At 38.7% G+C, this 16,990-nt stretch overlaps 1 protein-coding gene across 11 annotated transcripts in view; it reads left to right on the forward strand.

Annotated features, from left to right (window-relative positions):
- The window catches only part of LOC126427356 (zinc finger protein 708-like), a 140,497-nt gene that overhangs the window by 44,089 nt on the left and 79,418 nt on the right, over positions 1–16,990 (forward strand). For 2 of the 11 annotated variants that reach the window (XM_050089698.1, XM_050089696.1), the window contains exon 3: positions 15,183–15,508. The exons of the other annotated variants lie outside the window; for them this stretch is intronic. The gene's annotated coding sequence lies outside the window, so the exon portion shown is untranslated. The remainder of the gene's footprint in view (positions 1–15,182; positions 15,509–16,990) is intronic. 11 annotated transcript variants of the gene reach the window in all.

A 16,990-nucleotide genomic window follows, 5' to 3' on the forward strand; every position in this document is an offset into this window, starting at 1 on the left:
AAGGTAATGTTCTTTGGAGGAACACTATGGAGATAATTTAGAGAATTGCCATTTGAACCCGATTGCTAAACAATTTCGTTGTTTCCAACATACATTGCACATAAGGACTATGATGATAAAATTTGAGAAATCGGGGCTGATATGGAGGCACATAGACAGTCTTTTTCCCTCATATTTGCGAGTGGAATGGGAATGAAAATGACCAGCAGGGTTATGGTGTACCCTTCCCAGTGCGCCATTAGCTGGATAGCGGAGTATCGATGTATGTGGAGATATTAGGTAAAATAAGTAGCTGACTAATGTAGTAGGAGCAACAGTGATATTTTACATAGTAGTAAATGTACATTTACATACAAAATAATCCATTAGCAGTTTCCATAATTAGCAGTGTCAGTAGATTAGCACTAGTCACAAACAGCTGGTTGTCAGTATACTTCAGAGGTAAATTTCCTGTGGGAGCTTCTGCCTTAAGATTTGCAGACTGGCTCACCCCACTTCCATCCACATCTTCATTTATGGAATGCAATGTGTAAATCAAGGAATGAACAAATGAATAACATTCACATCCCATCTCTAGCCAAAGCAGAGGTTACAGTGTTGAAAGCAAATTTAATTTTATGGAAAAATTTCTGAAACGTTCAATAAGACGCAACCCATCAAGGCAAATTATCATATTTTACTGAAAGAAACTATACCTGTATAAGCAATTCTTCAGGATGTTTAAAATCATCAGATTTCACAAAGCTGTAATATTGTAATAAATAAAGGTACAGAATTGGTGTCGGATTTTTACTTCTATATATGCTTGCAAATCCTTTATTTACAAAGGAACCATATGATCTTCCCATTGCTTACAATTCATGTGTGTGCACATGTGGTTTAAGGTGGTTTTCACAGCTGTGTTTAGGATCAGATTCATCATTTACTGATCACAAAAATCAAAATTCTTTTCAACACATTTAAGCAGCCATGTTATAGACTTGATCCATGCATTTGCAACCGTGTCAGTTTAGGAAACTCACTGCTGTTGGCATGTAGTATCATAGTTCATCCAATGATGTTGGAAGAGGAGGCACATATGTGGAGCCTTTCACAAACTCCTGCCAGTAAAAGAGATCGAGAGATTGGTCGATCTATGTTTTTTTGTAATATTGTCAACTCTCTTCAGTTTGTTACAGAATTCCCTTCTCTTCAGATTCAGTTCAGTGCCAATCCCATAAGTTTGATAATAAATCATGATCACTACCTACAAACTTCCTGTCCCATGTTGCACAGCACATTACCCTTATTAATGTTGCAGCTACCAGTTCAGGTCATCCCTTGAAGACTCATTTTATAACATGTAATGTAATTAGAAACAACCTGCTACTGGAAGAAGTAGACATTACTGTACACACACTAAATGATACATACTGCGTACAATTCCTTGGTGTCTGCTTGGGTTTCAATTGAAATGGGGTCAAGAAAATGGTAAACTTCTCAGGTTGATCCCCTCAGCATTGCTCACCTTGAGGCAATTATGATAGCATCTCTTGGAGTTTTGACTTGTTTTTGGAAATATCTTCTGGGAAATCCAACTGCAAATAAATAAAATTTTTGTTACTTAATGTACAAGCCAATAGGTAGTTCCATAGTGACACGTAGGTGCAAGATCCCCTAGGTCAGTGAAGAGGTTTATGCGAGGTGTTCAGTTGTCAACATCACATCATTCGTACTATAAGCTTGTATAGGATAAATACTAATTTGTTTATAGCTGCCATGTCCTATAAGATTATACTATAGGGTAGTACTGAGTGAAAGCATGCTAGGAAGCATTTCTGCAAGTTGACACTCTGGAAGAACACTCATTAATTGCAAGGCAGAGAGATATGAGCTTTTTGGTTAACTAATTCTCATGCTGGTGCTTCCTTAATTTAATATCCATCCAAATGCCCAAGAACTTAACTCATAAATCCTCATCCAGTGCCTGTAATTGATATCTCCTTGTATCTGTAAGCCATTTGGACTTGTTTGGAGTTGCATCATGTGTGCTTATGTAAGTCTAAAGGTTGAATTTTTATTCTGTTGCCTGTAAACCAGTTGCAAGCATGATCCATTATTCTTCTGGCTGTTTTTAGTATGAGTGTGTTTGCTGATTATCAGTGTACTTATTGGCAAGCATTGCAGATTTTGAAGAAGGCATCTCCAATGGTTTTAGCACAACATATATGTAGGTCAGGATAAATCAAATGCTGAGCCCTGTGGGACATTGTATGTATTGTTTCCCCATTTTGTATTCAGTTTTCCTCCCAAGGCATCATTTATTACTACGACCCAGTTTTTGTTGCTAAGCTAAGATTCCGTTCTTGTAAGTGTAATTCTTTTAACACCATAACACTGTATTTCCTGACTAAAGGGAGATGAAGGTTGTAATGTGATGCCAATAAGGTTTCTCCACTTCTACTGCATATTTCAGTCATGCTGTAAAGTCAGCACAATATTTTAGTTATTAGATTGTTGCAATCTTAACAAGAAGAGTTCCTGCTTCTATCAGCAGATGATTCTTGTGACTGATTTGACCATTCATCTGATGAAACTGATGTCTGGTCAAGTATACACTTCCTGACTGAGTCTGATGTAACTAATTTCAATGGTCACCTCCCCCCTCCTCCCCCCCCCCCCCCCTAGTTTTTTCAGCTACTGTTAAGAAATTATTGTTTTCATGACCTGATATTATCTCAGTTTTTCCTAAATATTAGGCTGGTGCACAAGTTGATAATCAATTGTCATTTTTTATTTGTAGTTCACTGTTGCTCTTTGAGTCTACATATTGTCATTTTGTCATTTGAATATAGTAAGTGGAACTGTGGCCACTAGATATTGGAGTGCCAAGTGGAGAAAGAGGAGCATTGTTGGGTTCTATATAGGTGTAAAAGCAATGGAGGCAGCCAGAAACATTTGCATCCTGTTTGTATTTAATACCATTGGACAGAGCTAGTCAAGAAAATTGTTTTTTCATTCTAGGGAGAATTTTTTTGCCATTAGTGACTTACCTTCAAGGTTTGATGGAGATCGTTTAAATGCATTAATTCACAATGACCCATGTCACTGTACTTGAGAACTGGCAAATTCGATGAACTGTGGTCATTTCATGACCTTCTGATATTTGTGTGCAGTGGATAAGGCTCAAAAATAGGGTGTGTGGATACCACATGCACTTAACCAAAATCACAAAAATGGAGGCCATATGCACATTCTTGCTTGCCTTTAATCAGTTGTATGTGAACAACACTAATCATTCCTGCCCTGTATCATTATGCTGATCTGAAATGGTAGCTTTGTGCTAAAATAAGGAAAAGAAAGGAATGGTTGAGCCCAAACAAAGCATCAACAAAAAGCATCCACAAAAGATAATGTACATTCTGTGTGGTTTACTATGAATTGCATCCTTGAGATGTAACCACTGATTACTACTGACATTTACTGTCAACAGCTGAGACTGGTTGCAGATGCTGTACATGAACAATGACCAGGAAGACAGTACTCAAGGAAAATGCCTGCCCACAATCTGCTAGACTGACAAAAAACTGTACACAGGAGTTGGGGGTTGGTCATTGCACACCCACCTTATTCAACTGATATTGCACCCTCAGATTTTCTCCTTTTCTGCTCTCAATCAAACAGCCTTAAAGGAACTTCCTTTCCAGATGAAAATGCGCTCAGTGCCTTGCTTAATGAGTTCTTCGCCTTAAAACCAGGTGACTTCTACAGTTACAGAATGAAAGTCATCTCAGCATTCAGAGACTGTTGTAAATAGTGAAGGAGAATATTTTGTTGATTATTTAAGTTTCTCTTATTTGTATCTGTTATAAATTAAAATTACAGAAAGTGCCATGAACAGTATACCAACCAAATAATTGCTGCAAAAGGGTACATATGCCTTATCTTTTTTCATTTTACTGGTAAACTGTGTTTCCTTTCATCTCTGTCTAACCAGTATGTATAATGTTTAAAATAATACTTGGTCTGTTAAGCCCAGTGTCTCAATAGAGATGTTAGTATTATACATATCTTTTGCAACACAGTTAACTCGATGTGTGCTAAGTCTTCAATGATGAATCATATTGTCTTTAGTTGTCAAGTTTATAAAGAATTTAATATTTTCTCAAAATAATTCTGATCCCCCAGTAAGGTTATGGCTGAGTAAATGACAGAAGATTTTTAATTTCTTGTCACAAAATGATGTGCTCTGTTGAGAGGTTAATGTAACATATGCACGGTGGTTTCTCAGGACATTTGAGTAGTGGTGTCAGGGTCAGCTGTGTTGTGACAGTTATCCAACATCAAAGCTAATTACTCTTGTTCTGCGGTATTAGTTTAAATAATTTTAATGAACAACCCAAAGGGTTCATTGAAATATTATCAAAAAATGAGCATAGCTTCTAATACTAATTACATATGAAAAAATTCAATGAAGAATTGACAGAATCTGTAAATTAGTTATTAAATTTGTTTACTTCAGTGTAGAAATGACTGAAGCACTAAATATCCACCAATTGATGTTGGATGTTGTAAATAATTTGAATTTGTTGTATAATCAGTAGGCCTGGTAATTGCAGTGGATAAAGATACAATTATTTCTTAATGGAGTACAACAGTATACTTACTCATTAATGGTCAGTTGAATCAAAAGTAGAATTCAGCTGAGGAAAGAGTAATTCCAAGTTTCCTCTTGGACAATCACACACATGAAAAATGAGTTTCATTAATTGTTATAGTAACATTTCCTTTTCTAAATGATTGATGTGTTCACACAGTTGGCTGTGTGGAATTAAAGGTAGCTCCTGAAAGAATTTTTTAAAATTATATTTAAATCAGAAATTGTTTGAATTGCACCCTTCCTTTAAAATAAAAATACATACGGAATGGGTTACATTAGGCATGCAGTAATTGTATCTAAAACTTGTAATCTTGAAGATGAAAGTCAAAAACTAATTGCATTTTGGACACCATAGATTCTATACATGGCTCGCACAAATAGCGTCATTCATAGTGCAATTTTGGATACTCTAAGAAACTAAAACTATACATAAATCATATGATTTAAACACACAAGTCTTTCAGTTTTTCATTATATTACATTTTCTTCTTAAAAGATTCATGTTGCAACTCAGTCGTATTTCCCAATTCTAAACACATAAGAAATATCGGTTGCTTTTTAAATAATCATTCGTTGATTTATTAATGTTCAGATTTGTTCAGTTCTAACAAAAAGTGCTGTCACTTTTGTATTGTGTGAAAAAATTTTAGCCTGTGGAATGGGTTTCAAAAACATTTCCATAGCCAGAGATGCCATAGATATTGTTTTATACCTCTTTTATTTAAAATTTCTACAGTGACAAACAATCCAGGATTTATCAGATCAACATGCAGATCTTTGCAAGCATCTGTTGCAATTGTCTTCATCTGCAGCATTTGATCCCCACAAGAACCACTTTCCACCGGAATACCCGGCATCCTTAGATATGAGAAGTAGTTTGGTTTTTTCAACCTTCAGGGTTGTTGGGTCAACAGTATTATGATAGTGTAAGGTAAAAAATAATAATAGTTTTGAATATGAGCAAAAAGTTTGACCTGAATGTAATTTATGCTCACGCAGTTGTCCAGAAACCATCTTCCAGTACCATAAAACGTAGTTTTTCCTTGAATCTGAGTTTGTGCACATTCATAAAAATCAGCCAGCATGCCATTTTCTTTGTTTCATCTGGTTCCACACTCCTCTCCTCATTGTACCACCAATAGCATCTGTCACAACTTCACCATTACATGCAGTAAAGAATAGCAGTCCATTTCCACTTAAAATACTTTCAATCACAAACTGGATATCGTGTACTTGTTTTCAAATAGGTAGGTACAGCCATCTCAAAAAATTATCAAATTTTTTGGAGACATGAGATCATCTTTACATCAGCTATTATTTATGTGACAACACAGCAACAGAAACTGTTTCATGTGTTAGATCTCATTGGTGATGGTGGCATTATTAAATATTCCTGCAGCATTCAGGCGCAACCTGTGAAGACTGTACTTGTGCATGTGATGAATGAGCACTTCAACTTTTGTCTTCATTAATCAAAGAAACATTATCTACAAAGTCTGTCTGTAGATTTCCAGATTTGAGAGATCGATTTTGCACATATCCCTAATTCAGCAGATTGTGAGTTTTTCATGAAGCAGTGAAATGTTAAATATAAAATTTATCAATTTCTGATACAACATCAGTGATGGTACCATTAACTTCTTTATATTTTTGTTGCCTGTCAACATCAATCAATTTTTCCATTTTACTTCTTTGTCAGTGAACTTCATTATTTAATGTGAAGTGAAGTTTAGGAGTTACAGCTTTTACACTTTTTACACGAGTTCATAGTATACATGAATTAACAGTAAACCACATGTCCCAGTAACTCCTTACCTCAAGAAAAAACGCTCTTGCCAGTGCATTCACCAGATAGTTGGCATGACACCTACATACATACATACATACATACATCGAGGTGTATTCAAAACCAACAAAATGTGTAATGAATGAAAGTATTTTTTATTTGCCCCATTTCTTTGTCTGCATAACATTGTTTATAAGCTCCCTGAGGTGAAAATACTATGTAGTGTTTTTGCAGCACTTTGTGCATCTTAGTCTTCGGATCTTTAAATAATTAAGTATGCCATCCGTCAGGTGCTTGACAGATTGTCATCTCTGTTGTAAAAAATTCAGCTGTTAGCTTCTCTCCTTCTTAAACCTTGTTATTCAGTTTGTGTTGTTTATGTTTCCTTAAACATTATGGAAGTTGTTGCACTTTAACAATTAATTTGTTTGTTACCGCATATTTCCATGTTGCGCTCGTGGATGTAACTATCTTTTTACTGATTTTCGTGAAGTTTATGCGGATTAGTATGAACCTAAATAGGGTTCTGATTGTTACACTCCAGTGACAAGAGTGGTTTTGCATTTACTTTCTTTGTACATACTCTTCACAACTCTTTCTTCCTCTTTTCCTTTATTTTAAAACTAGACATTTGCTAAGTTGCTCTCTTCCCTTTCTTCTGAAGTCTTGTAACATTTTCTTATATTTTTCTCTGAATTGAATCAGTTGTAATTGATTTGAATATAGTTTTGTAATATATATAGATATATATATATCTCCCTCTCCCTCCCTCTCTCTCTCTCTCTCAAACTTACTATCCATTATCTTTAACAAAAAGCTAGTATTAATAATGTGTAACAATGCACCAGCCTTCATATACCGATGTATTACTCTGTAACTTATTCAGCAAATGAAACTTTTATTGTTTCATCCACAAAATAATTTCCCCATAAATTCTTTTCTTTACAGTACATTTGTTTAAAAAATTGTTTAGGTTGAATTTAACTAACAAAAAATGTAAACTTTGTTCCTGACCTACCTTCTGTGTAGTAAGAATCATTGACGTTAAATTCTTCTTTGGATATCACAACTTAATCAGTATTTTTAGTTGCAAATCTGGCCGCAAACATGATGAATTTAAACTTAAAATGCCTGTAACACTGTAGCCAAACTAAATGTATTTTGTAACATGGTGTATGCAGTTTAAATCAGCACACAGGAAGTGTCATAATGATCAGTAAGTTAGGTATGGTATGTTATGACAGTCTTCATATCATTGTAACCTCTACTTGTAACTTTCAAAAAATAGATGTGAGAAATTATTTATATTTTTCCTCCCCAGACAGGAAAATAGATACTACAGCTAAACCATGATGCAAAAAACAAAGATAAGGTTCAGAAAATTATAGTTTACTCTTGTGCTTACATTTTGGAATGACTCAAAACTACAAATTGGTCAGACAAAATGGCTGGCCATGACTTAACTTCAGGAGGTGGAATAGCTAGTACTGACAATGCACGCACACAAAAGTACAAGCAACTTCCCTAGCTCAGGGAATGATTAGTTCCTTCATCTGGAAAGAGGAAGGTTAGGAAAGAAGGGCAGGTCACTGAGACCCAAAGAGTGTCACTCACAAGGAAACATCGTCAGTTGGGCCTTATATTTTAGAGAGAACAAAAGCACTCCATATTTTATTGAGTAAGACACACTTTTATCTTCAAAAAATTTCGTGCAACATTCAGGTGTGTCTTTTACTCAAAATGTAAAAATGTCCTTTATTTGATGTAAAATTCCTGCCAGGCTTAAAAAACAGGCCATATATTCAATGCTGTTGGGAACCTATCTATCTGGCAACACTGGATTCAACTGGCAGCAGCAGTGCACCGATGCGATGAACATGAGTTGTGGAGCTTCACAAGCTTGCTAACACTGTCCCTCCTGCCCTACCATCACAAACCCAGAACACTGTCTAGCCTATGATGTGTCACTGCAGTCTACAGTGCCAGTGAACTTGAACTGAAAGTCATTTGTATTATCGGTAACAGAAGAGTATTTTCTTTAGTAGTTTCCTAATGGAAAAAAGAGAGGTTTCATATGATGTGAGCTATAAATTGAAGGTAATAGCATATGCAGAACAATATGGAAACAGAGCAGCTGAGTGACATTTAGGTCCTCCTCCACCAGAAAGAGCCATTCGTGATTGGCTTGCTAGTAAGGAAGAACTGAAAATAATGAGGAAGACTCAATGTGCAAATTGAGGACTGAATGCAAAATGGCCAAAACTACACTGTTATCCAAAATTAAAGCAGCAAACAACACCCCTGTCCTGTGCTTAATTCATGATACAGTCCTACATACTGTCAACCAGATGTCTGTATGATCGTGTTCTGCATGGAAGATGGCATTCCGGTCAACTGAGAACTATGCCAATGATGTCAGGGCATGTATGAAATGAGGTAGTGTTTTTTGGGTAACCCCACATCCACAGTAACTGTGTACACAGCTACAGACAGTGCAGTATGACACAGAGAAAATGCCTACCAGACTCGGCAGTGGAGGGCCGTAGGAAGAAAGGAAGCAGGACAGTAAAAAGTTAATGTGGGCTGATGGATTTGTGTGAATTGTTCCAGTGTTTCTTGGATGGGGTGACAGCTCATAGAGACTGAAACTATATCCCAAAGTCCAGGGCAGGGCTGACCATGTGCGACTTCAGAAGAGAGCACCATTATTTTGCTGCAAGGTCACAACAGACTGCCTTAGAACTGCATGGCAACTGGCATATGAGCTTGCATCATCCACGGGACATGTTGTATCAAAGTAAACTGTGTGCATATGGCTTTGGCAGAGTGGCCTTCATTGTTGGAGACTGCTGTATGTCTAGCTCTGACACATCTTCACAGAAGTCAGCATCTAGAGTGAACAGACAGCTTGCTTATGACTCAGGGCAGGCTGCCCTGTCTTGCATTCTTTTTGCTGGACCCATGCTGCATTCCAGGATGTCACTCTGTGTGTCACAGTCATGTGGCATAGGCTGTGATAGTGGGACAAGAATCATGTAGTATACAAACTGCTGAGTACTTCGGCACTCCAGTTTGTTTCTTTAGGGTTTAAGGCATGTGTTATAAATAGTATTCTGGTGGCAAGTGATGAAAAGCTTCTGTCTTTCCACTAGCATGTTGCAGCATTGGCTGTTGCTATACTATGCACAGCTGGCTCTGCTTTGCAAAGCAAGTTGGCCATGTTTTGCTTCACAATGCATAACACCCTCACCCGTCTGCAGCTGGCTCTGTTTCAACTCTCTTCTGCTCTGGCGTATTCTTTTACCATTGATGGTCGATACACTACATTGACCTTTTAATTAAGACTGTCTCTCAGGTTGACCAAACTAAACTACCCATTACATCAGTGTTACTGGCGACCATTATTTCCAGCGTTATTTTCCCTCTTAAGAATCGTTCTAACAATTAGTTACCTGAACCTTTTCACTGAATCTTACACATTTCCATAGACCCCCTTGCCCTGAACCTTAACTGGAACACCATGGTACTAATTTCGTTACTGTGCTTCTTGCACAATCATTTCATACTCTCTACTCCTCACTTAAAAGCGAAAATAAATCAGTTATTCTTCATATTATATCACTGTGAATTCTGCTTCATTCTGCTGCTTTTATGATTCAATTATCCAATGAGGTGGAATCTGAACTATGGCTGGGTCTGAACTTGGTGGTGTTCTTTGTTTTTTATGTACCGGAACACCACCAGGCTCAGCAGAACGAGTGCTGCTGTGGTGGTTAGTATGACAATAGTCAGTGTTGTCTCTTTCCAGTGCTGATTTTCACAATATGAATTTACACGCTGCATAAGGTTTCCAGGGAGATTGGTCCCTCCTGCTGATTCAGAAGTGTTTTTATAGATAATATTAGTTCTGGCTCTAGAGTTTGATATAAGCTTCTCAGATTTGTGGCATGTGGCGCTTCCATGGGCTCCTTTGGCCAGTACAAATGTGGCTGGGAAATACTAAAGTGAGTTATCTCTGCAGCCACGGTGGACAGGCAGAAAGTAGGCCCCATTATGTTGAATACTGTTCCATTTAATAAGAAAGCATTCACCTTTCATTCTACCCTCCTTGATGTACCCCTCCATTTCTTGCAACAACTATCTGCTACTACCATGTTCTCAAAGCTAGGGTACAATCCATGTGCCTTGACCCGCTGCAAGTACGATTCTGGCTGGACCACTTTTTAATTGCATTTTCTTTCCTCCTTTGTCCCATTAGCAATTTCACTGCACAGGAATCCTGCCCCACTCATATTACCATACGTGGACAGACTATGATTCTCTCAGTGGCATTTTTGTAACTTTGCTTCCTCCATTTCTACATATCTTCCTTTGTCTTTTGCAGTTAATAAGTCGCTGAGTTTTTACTCTTACAAATTTCTTTAGTATTCCCCATGTGATGAGTTATGCACAAATTATGTAGCACTCATGATGTGCTTGTTTCCCTGCTGCTGTTACAGAAATGGAAATGGAAACTTTTCTTCCATCAGTTCTCACTGATGCTGCAGCTACTCCAAATTAAAGGGCAAGCCTTTGTGCTCAGGTTCTGAAACCAACCTCATCTTCAGTAACAGTTCCTTCTGTACTTTCCTTAGACCCTTTAAATACTGCCCTTCTTGCAACAAATTTACCCCTAGCTGAAACACTATCTTCTATGGACTGCAGCCGTTTTATTAACTACTTCCCTATTCAAGACCTCTACTTGGGTTTCTGGTTCCCTGATATTCTGAGTAATATGAATACTGCTGCTTTTCTACTTCAGCTATCTGCATTTCCATGCATCTTCTCAGTTTTATATATAAGTTCAAAATCTTATTCGCTTAGCCTTACTGTTCATCATGTCAACCTATTGGGAATGATTCTTTAACCCCAACAACCATTTTAATGCCACATGAGCTGTTATTACTCTAAATGTTTTACTGTACAGATAAAATTTGAAATACGTGAGTCCGCAAATAAGGTTAGCATCCCATTCTCCATTGTGGAATTATTTCATTCTTCAGAATTCAGTTCCCTTGAGCATAAGCTACTGAATGTTCTGCACATTCCACCTCTTCTGATGAGACACAGCCTGTTGCATGGTTATCATGCATCACATAATAAAACAAATTCGCTATTAAAATCAGGAAACGGCACAATTGGACTCAATTTTAAAGCTTCTTTTAACTCCTCGAAAGCATGCTGGCACTGTTCTGACCATACAAACTTGGTACCCTTCTTTTAACAATTGTGTAACCTTCTGGCAATATCGGCATATCCTTTTATCAACCACTGGTAATAGTTCACAAGTCGATAATGATTGCAACTCTTTTACAGATTAAGGTACAGGAAATTCCCATACAGCTCTAATTAATCTTGGGTCTGTCTTAACTCCATCTTGTGGTATGTCCTCGGTATGCTATCTAACCTTAGGAATACTTCCCTTAACCACTGCATATGCTATTTGATATCACTTCCATAGACAATTATTTCACAAAGATACACAGAGCTTTGCCATTGTTTCAGACTTCTGGGTATTGCGTCCAACAATCTCTGAAATGTTACAGGTGCATTTTTAATGAGGATGGCATCCGTCTGATTAGGTAGTCGTCCCAGGGTGCCTGAAATTCTGTTTTGTCAGTCCTGCGGTGCAGGCTCTATCTGGTGATACTCACTCGTCAAATCCTTTGTTAAAAATATTAGCATAGCTCTAAATTATCCATAATTTCTGTGATGTTTGGGAAAGAGTAGGCATCCATTATGGTTTTCACATTTAGGTGTCTGTAATCATACCAAAACCTCTATTTTTTGCAGAACTATTCCTGCCCACTGTTGACATTACATTCTTCAATTATTCCATCTTTCAGCTGTTGATCGATTAATAACTCCAAAAGTGGGTGCAAGTACCTAGCTATTCTGTATGGCTTGTGGTAGACTGAAGATTTATTTCCTATAGGTATGTAGTGTTGTGTAATAAGCGTACCTGATAATAGTCCTTTTGGAGAAAATAAATCACTGAATTCCAGAAGTAGTTCTGTCATCTGTTCCCTATTGCTTCCCTCTAGAGGCTTCACTTTTGGTCCTCATACAGCTTCAGTGATGTCTGGCAGTTCTCCATGGCTGACTCCCCCACATGTCCCATCCTTCTTCCTCCAAGATATTAGCAATTAGCAAATGGTTTGTTAATCATATGCCCTATGTGCTGAAATGGTACATAGAAACAGATATGTGCATGATATGTCTGTTAAATGAACAACCCACCTGATCTAATACTTCATTCTCTTCTAATGGTTCCATCACACACAAAATTCATACCGGCAAGCTAGACTCAACAGTGACACAAAGTAATTTCCAGGACCCTTAGATACATAATCATGCGAATAAAGTCTTTCTATGGGTGTTCATGGTTTAATTGATTCACCTTTCGCAGCACTCTCCTTGCCGCCTCTCTACCTTGACTTAACCTAACTGAACCATTTTTCTGCCACTTTCCACCCTGTGTAGCTGGAAGTTGATTATGGCACAATGCTGATAAAAGAAATCTAATCCCAGAATCATGTCATAGGCCTCAATTTAGTGTGCCACAATCTGTAATTATTGTTTCAATTAAGCCGTATCCAGGTGGATGCCTAAGTCCACTGTCCTAATGGTGTGATGTCTTTATTCCCACTCCTCGCAGTCTGTACTGTGGTGGGTCCAATTGCTTACATTCCACCAAATCACTACTGGTGACTGAAACATGTTCTCCTGTGTCTCATAATATCATGGAATCCTTTTTCCCTACTATTCTTCTTATCGCATCCACTTCTGCATACAGTTTTGTAGCATCTAGTCTTACTAAGAAGACCATAGGTGGACCAGGGGTCCCAGCTAGTGTTAAATACCTCACTTCTCCCTGCTCCTCTACTTTTAAAACTGTTACTTATTCACATCACCATGAGGCTGGGGACACTTTGTCGTTACATGGCCTGTTTGCGCAAACTTGAAATGTTTTATGTTAGCTGCAAACACTGTCCATTTGCCCTGCATTCCAGTCGACAAATTGATCTCCTCACACTCTGTAGTTAACCGCACTGCTGTGCGCAAATCTTTCGGACACCCTGTCCACACACATTCTGACATTTCCGCATGCAGCCCACATAAAAAAGAATTGGAGACCCTCTGCTCTGCTTCTTGCAAAATATCATTGACCTCAGCATCCTACCCTAATGCATTAATTTTCCTCATCCTATCTGCAAATTCTTTCACAGTTTTTGTATTTTTCTTAATTATTGCCGCTAGTTGTTCCCTATAGTGTTTGGCAATATTTTGCTCCATATATCTTTGAATAACCCTTCTTTAAATTCTTGGAATGTTGTGGCTCCCTTCAGAGCTCCTGTATACGATAAATATGTTTATACTTCCCCTGTTCGTCTCTTTGGAACAGTAAATAATACTTCATTAGACCAACCTTGCATCTGAGCCAGATATCGAAGGTGAAGACCTGCTCATTGTTGGTTTTTTTATCAGGGGTAAGGAGCAATTAAACAGTTGAACTTTTATCTGACAAATTTACACTCTGTTGAATGATTGTGATCGTGTCAGGCGACTAAGTTCTTTACTATCTGCTGGTAATTGTGCTACCTTCTGTAACAAAATGCATTCTGCTTCTAGTTATGGCACACCTTATGTGTCTGGTTCTATTGAAGCTTCGTCCTTGACAACACTCACTTCGAGAACTAACATTCACAAGACAAGAAGACAAAATACATTAATTTTGTTCTTATGTGTAATTATGAGCCGTATTGACTTCCAGCACTGCCTAGTTGTTTGGCCCAAGTGATTACATGTGTAACATTTTCCTAGAAGTGACTTCAAACATTGCACTTAAGTAACCCTTGAGGTTACACTGTGCACATCTAACAGTCTCAAACTAATCATGCCTTCTATTACCTCTAAGCATAGAAATATCCACTTGTTCTCTATTTGCAATAAAATCTACTTCATAATATTCACGACTGTCAGATGCCTTTTCCATGACCAAAATATAAGAATTTTCTTTCTTTTTTTTGGTTTTTGATTCACTGTAACATAAGGTGTAGGTTCTAACATAGGCCTACAAAGAGATGACAAAGTTCTGACATCAGTGTTGCATGACTCTTGGATTGTCGCATGTGGAGAGTGAAATGAGATGTCAGGGCAACTGTAGATATGTTTAATTCCTTTCGTTTTTCCAGCCCTAAGCCATAGTACATCAGGAACAGCTTGGTAGAGGCTTCCAATTGCCTCTCATGTGAAATAGTAGACATCTGTCATTGCTGACAGTGCAAGGAGCATGGTTGAATATGGGGTCACTCAATGCCGCTGTCAGCAGTCTCTGGCTGCGACAGTGATGACCCCACAGTGGTGCAGCTGATGATGGCCGTGAATTTCCTCCAGTGAGCAGACAGCTCCCTCGTGCCTCATAGCAGGCTACCCTGTGTAGTGTTCAAACGGCAGACCCCATACTGCATTCTAGGATGTCACTCTGGGTGTCACAGGCTTGTGGGTGTTGTTCGCTCTGATGTTGAGAGAAAAATCATTTAGTACATGAATGGCTGAATGTTTATACATTTGACTATGTTCATTGAGGGCTTCAGGCAAATATTTTAATATGACTGTTGGCAGGTAAGGAAAGGCTCCCGAACTTCCACTAATGTACTGCAGTGTTGGCTGTTGCTATACCATGCCCAACTGACTCAATCATGTTTTGCTTTGCAGCATGTGATACTCCCACCCACCTGCGGCTGGCTCTGTTGCGGCTCAGTTCTGCTCCTGCGTTTTTTCTGACCAAATTCAGTTGACATGCTACAGACAAAACCCAACAAACACTCGCACCAGAGAGCATTGAAAGGACCTACAGTCAAACTAGTGTGTCAGTGGAAAAGACAGCTATGGTGTAGAGTAAGAGAAGACATTATGGTCAAATCTTTCAAGAAGTACAGTACAAATAGTTCTCTGGCGGGCAGTGAAGACCATCTCTTATATGAAGAAGACAGTGGTCATGAACGAGAAGAAGTTAAATTTTGATATTCAGGGGCGTTTAGGTCAGTTCGGTTTTATACACTAAGAATTTTTTGTTTAGCCTGGCTTTGCAATCTAATATTAAAAATTGTAACAATGTTACTTTTTTAAAAAGTGGTTAAAATGATTGTATGCTTTATAGCCTGCAGCATCTTAGTCTGTAAAATATACTGAGGGTCTCACTGAAGCCTTCACTGATCATAATTATCCTTCCAATCTTGTACAAAAACAAATCTCTCATGCCTTATCTTTAGAGTCTCCCATTGTCTGGCCACAGAGGAGCATTCCTCTTGTAACTCAGTACCACTGAGGACTGGGACAACTGAATTACATTCTCCACAAGGGTTTTGACTACCTCTTGTCATGCTCTGAAGTGAGAAATGTTCTGCCCACTATCCCTTCCACACCTCCCACAGTGGTACTCCACTGTCCACCAACCTACAGAATCTACTCATCCATCCCTACACAACGCCTGCTCCCAACCAATTACCTCATGGCTCATACCCCTGTAGTGGATGTAGATGCAAGACCTGTGCCATACATTCTTCCACCACCATCACAAGCATCACCTATCCCATCAAAGACAAGTTTACCTGTGAAACCAGTCATGTGATCCACAAGCTAAGCTGCAGCCACTGTGCTGCATTCTATGTGGGCATGACACCCAACAAGCCATCTGTCCGCATGAATGGCCACAAAAAAAGTGGACCACGTGGTTGCTGAGAATGCTGTCAAACATGACCCTACATTTCAATGACTGATTCACAGTCTCTGCCATATGGATCCTTCCCACTAACACTAGCTTCTCTGAATTGTGCTGGTGGGAAATTTTCCTACATTGACGTAACCCTCCTGGCCTCATCCTTCATTAGCCATTGTCCTCACCTATTCAGCCTCCTGTTTTATTCCAGCACCATACAGCCCTCATTCCACCATCATACCCAGTATATTTACTTCTCTTCTTTTCCGTTAGCCCCCTCCCCACCTCTCCCCTGCCCACCATGTAACCCCGATAGCTGCCCTACCTTCTTTGCACCTCATTCTTGCACCCTCCCCAGCAGCACTGCACTGTACATCACCACTACACTACTATCCCTCCCCACCCCAGCCTCCTCGTTACCCCTGCCCCATCACCACTCCCATCATGCAGTAGTGCTGCTGCTGCTGCTCACTGTGTGGTTGTTCCAGTCGTGTGTGTGTGTGTGTGTGTGTGTGTGTGTGTGTGTGTGTGTGTGATTTTTTTTGGACGAAAGACTTATGGGTCAAGAGTTTTATTTGTGAGACACTCTTTGTTGTGCCTATCTGCCACTTGGCATCTCTGCAATATGAAAAGTGTCAACTTTGCTTTCTCTTGCTAGTCCAGGGATTAGAATATGCTTGAGGTATCCCTGCCTGTCATAAGAGGTGACTAAAAGAAGTCTCTCACTTTTCAGCCCTATAAGTTTTATGGTTTGACCTACCACTTCCAAAATTCTACATAAGCACGGGCCATATGGGGAATGACG

Source organism: Schistocerca serialis, chromosome 11, assembly GCF_023864345.2.
Source record: "Schistocerca serialis cubense isolate TAMUIC-IGC-003099 chromosome 11, iqSchSeri2.2, whole genome shotgun sequence".
Lineage (NCBI taxonomy): Eukaryota > Metazoa > Arthropoda > Insecta > Orthoptera > Acrididae > Schistocerca > Schistocerca serialis.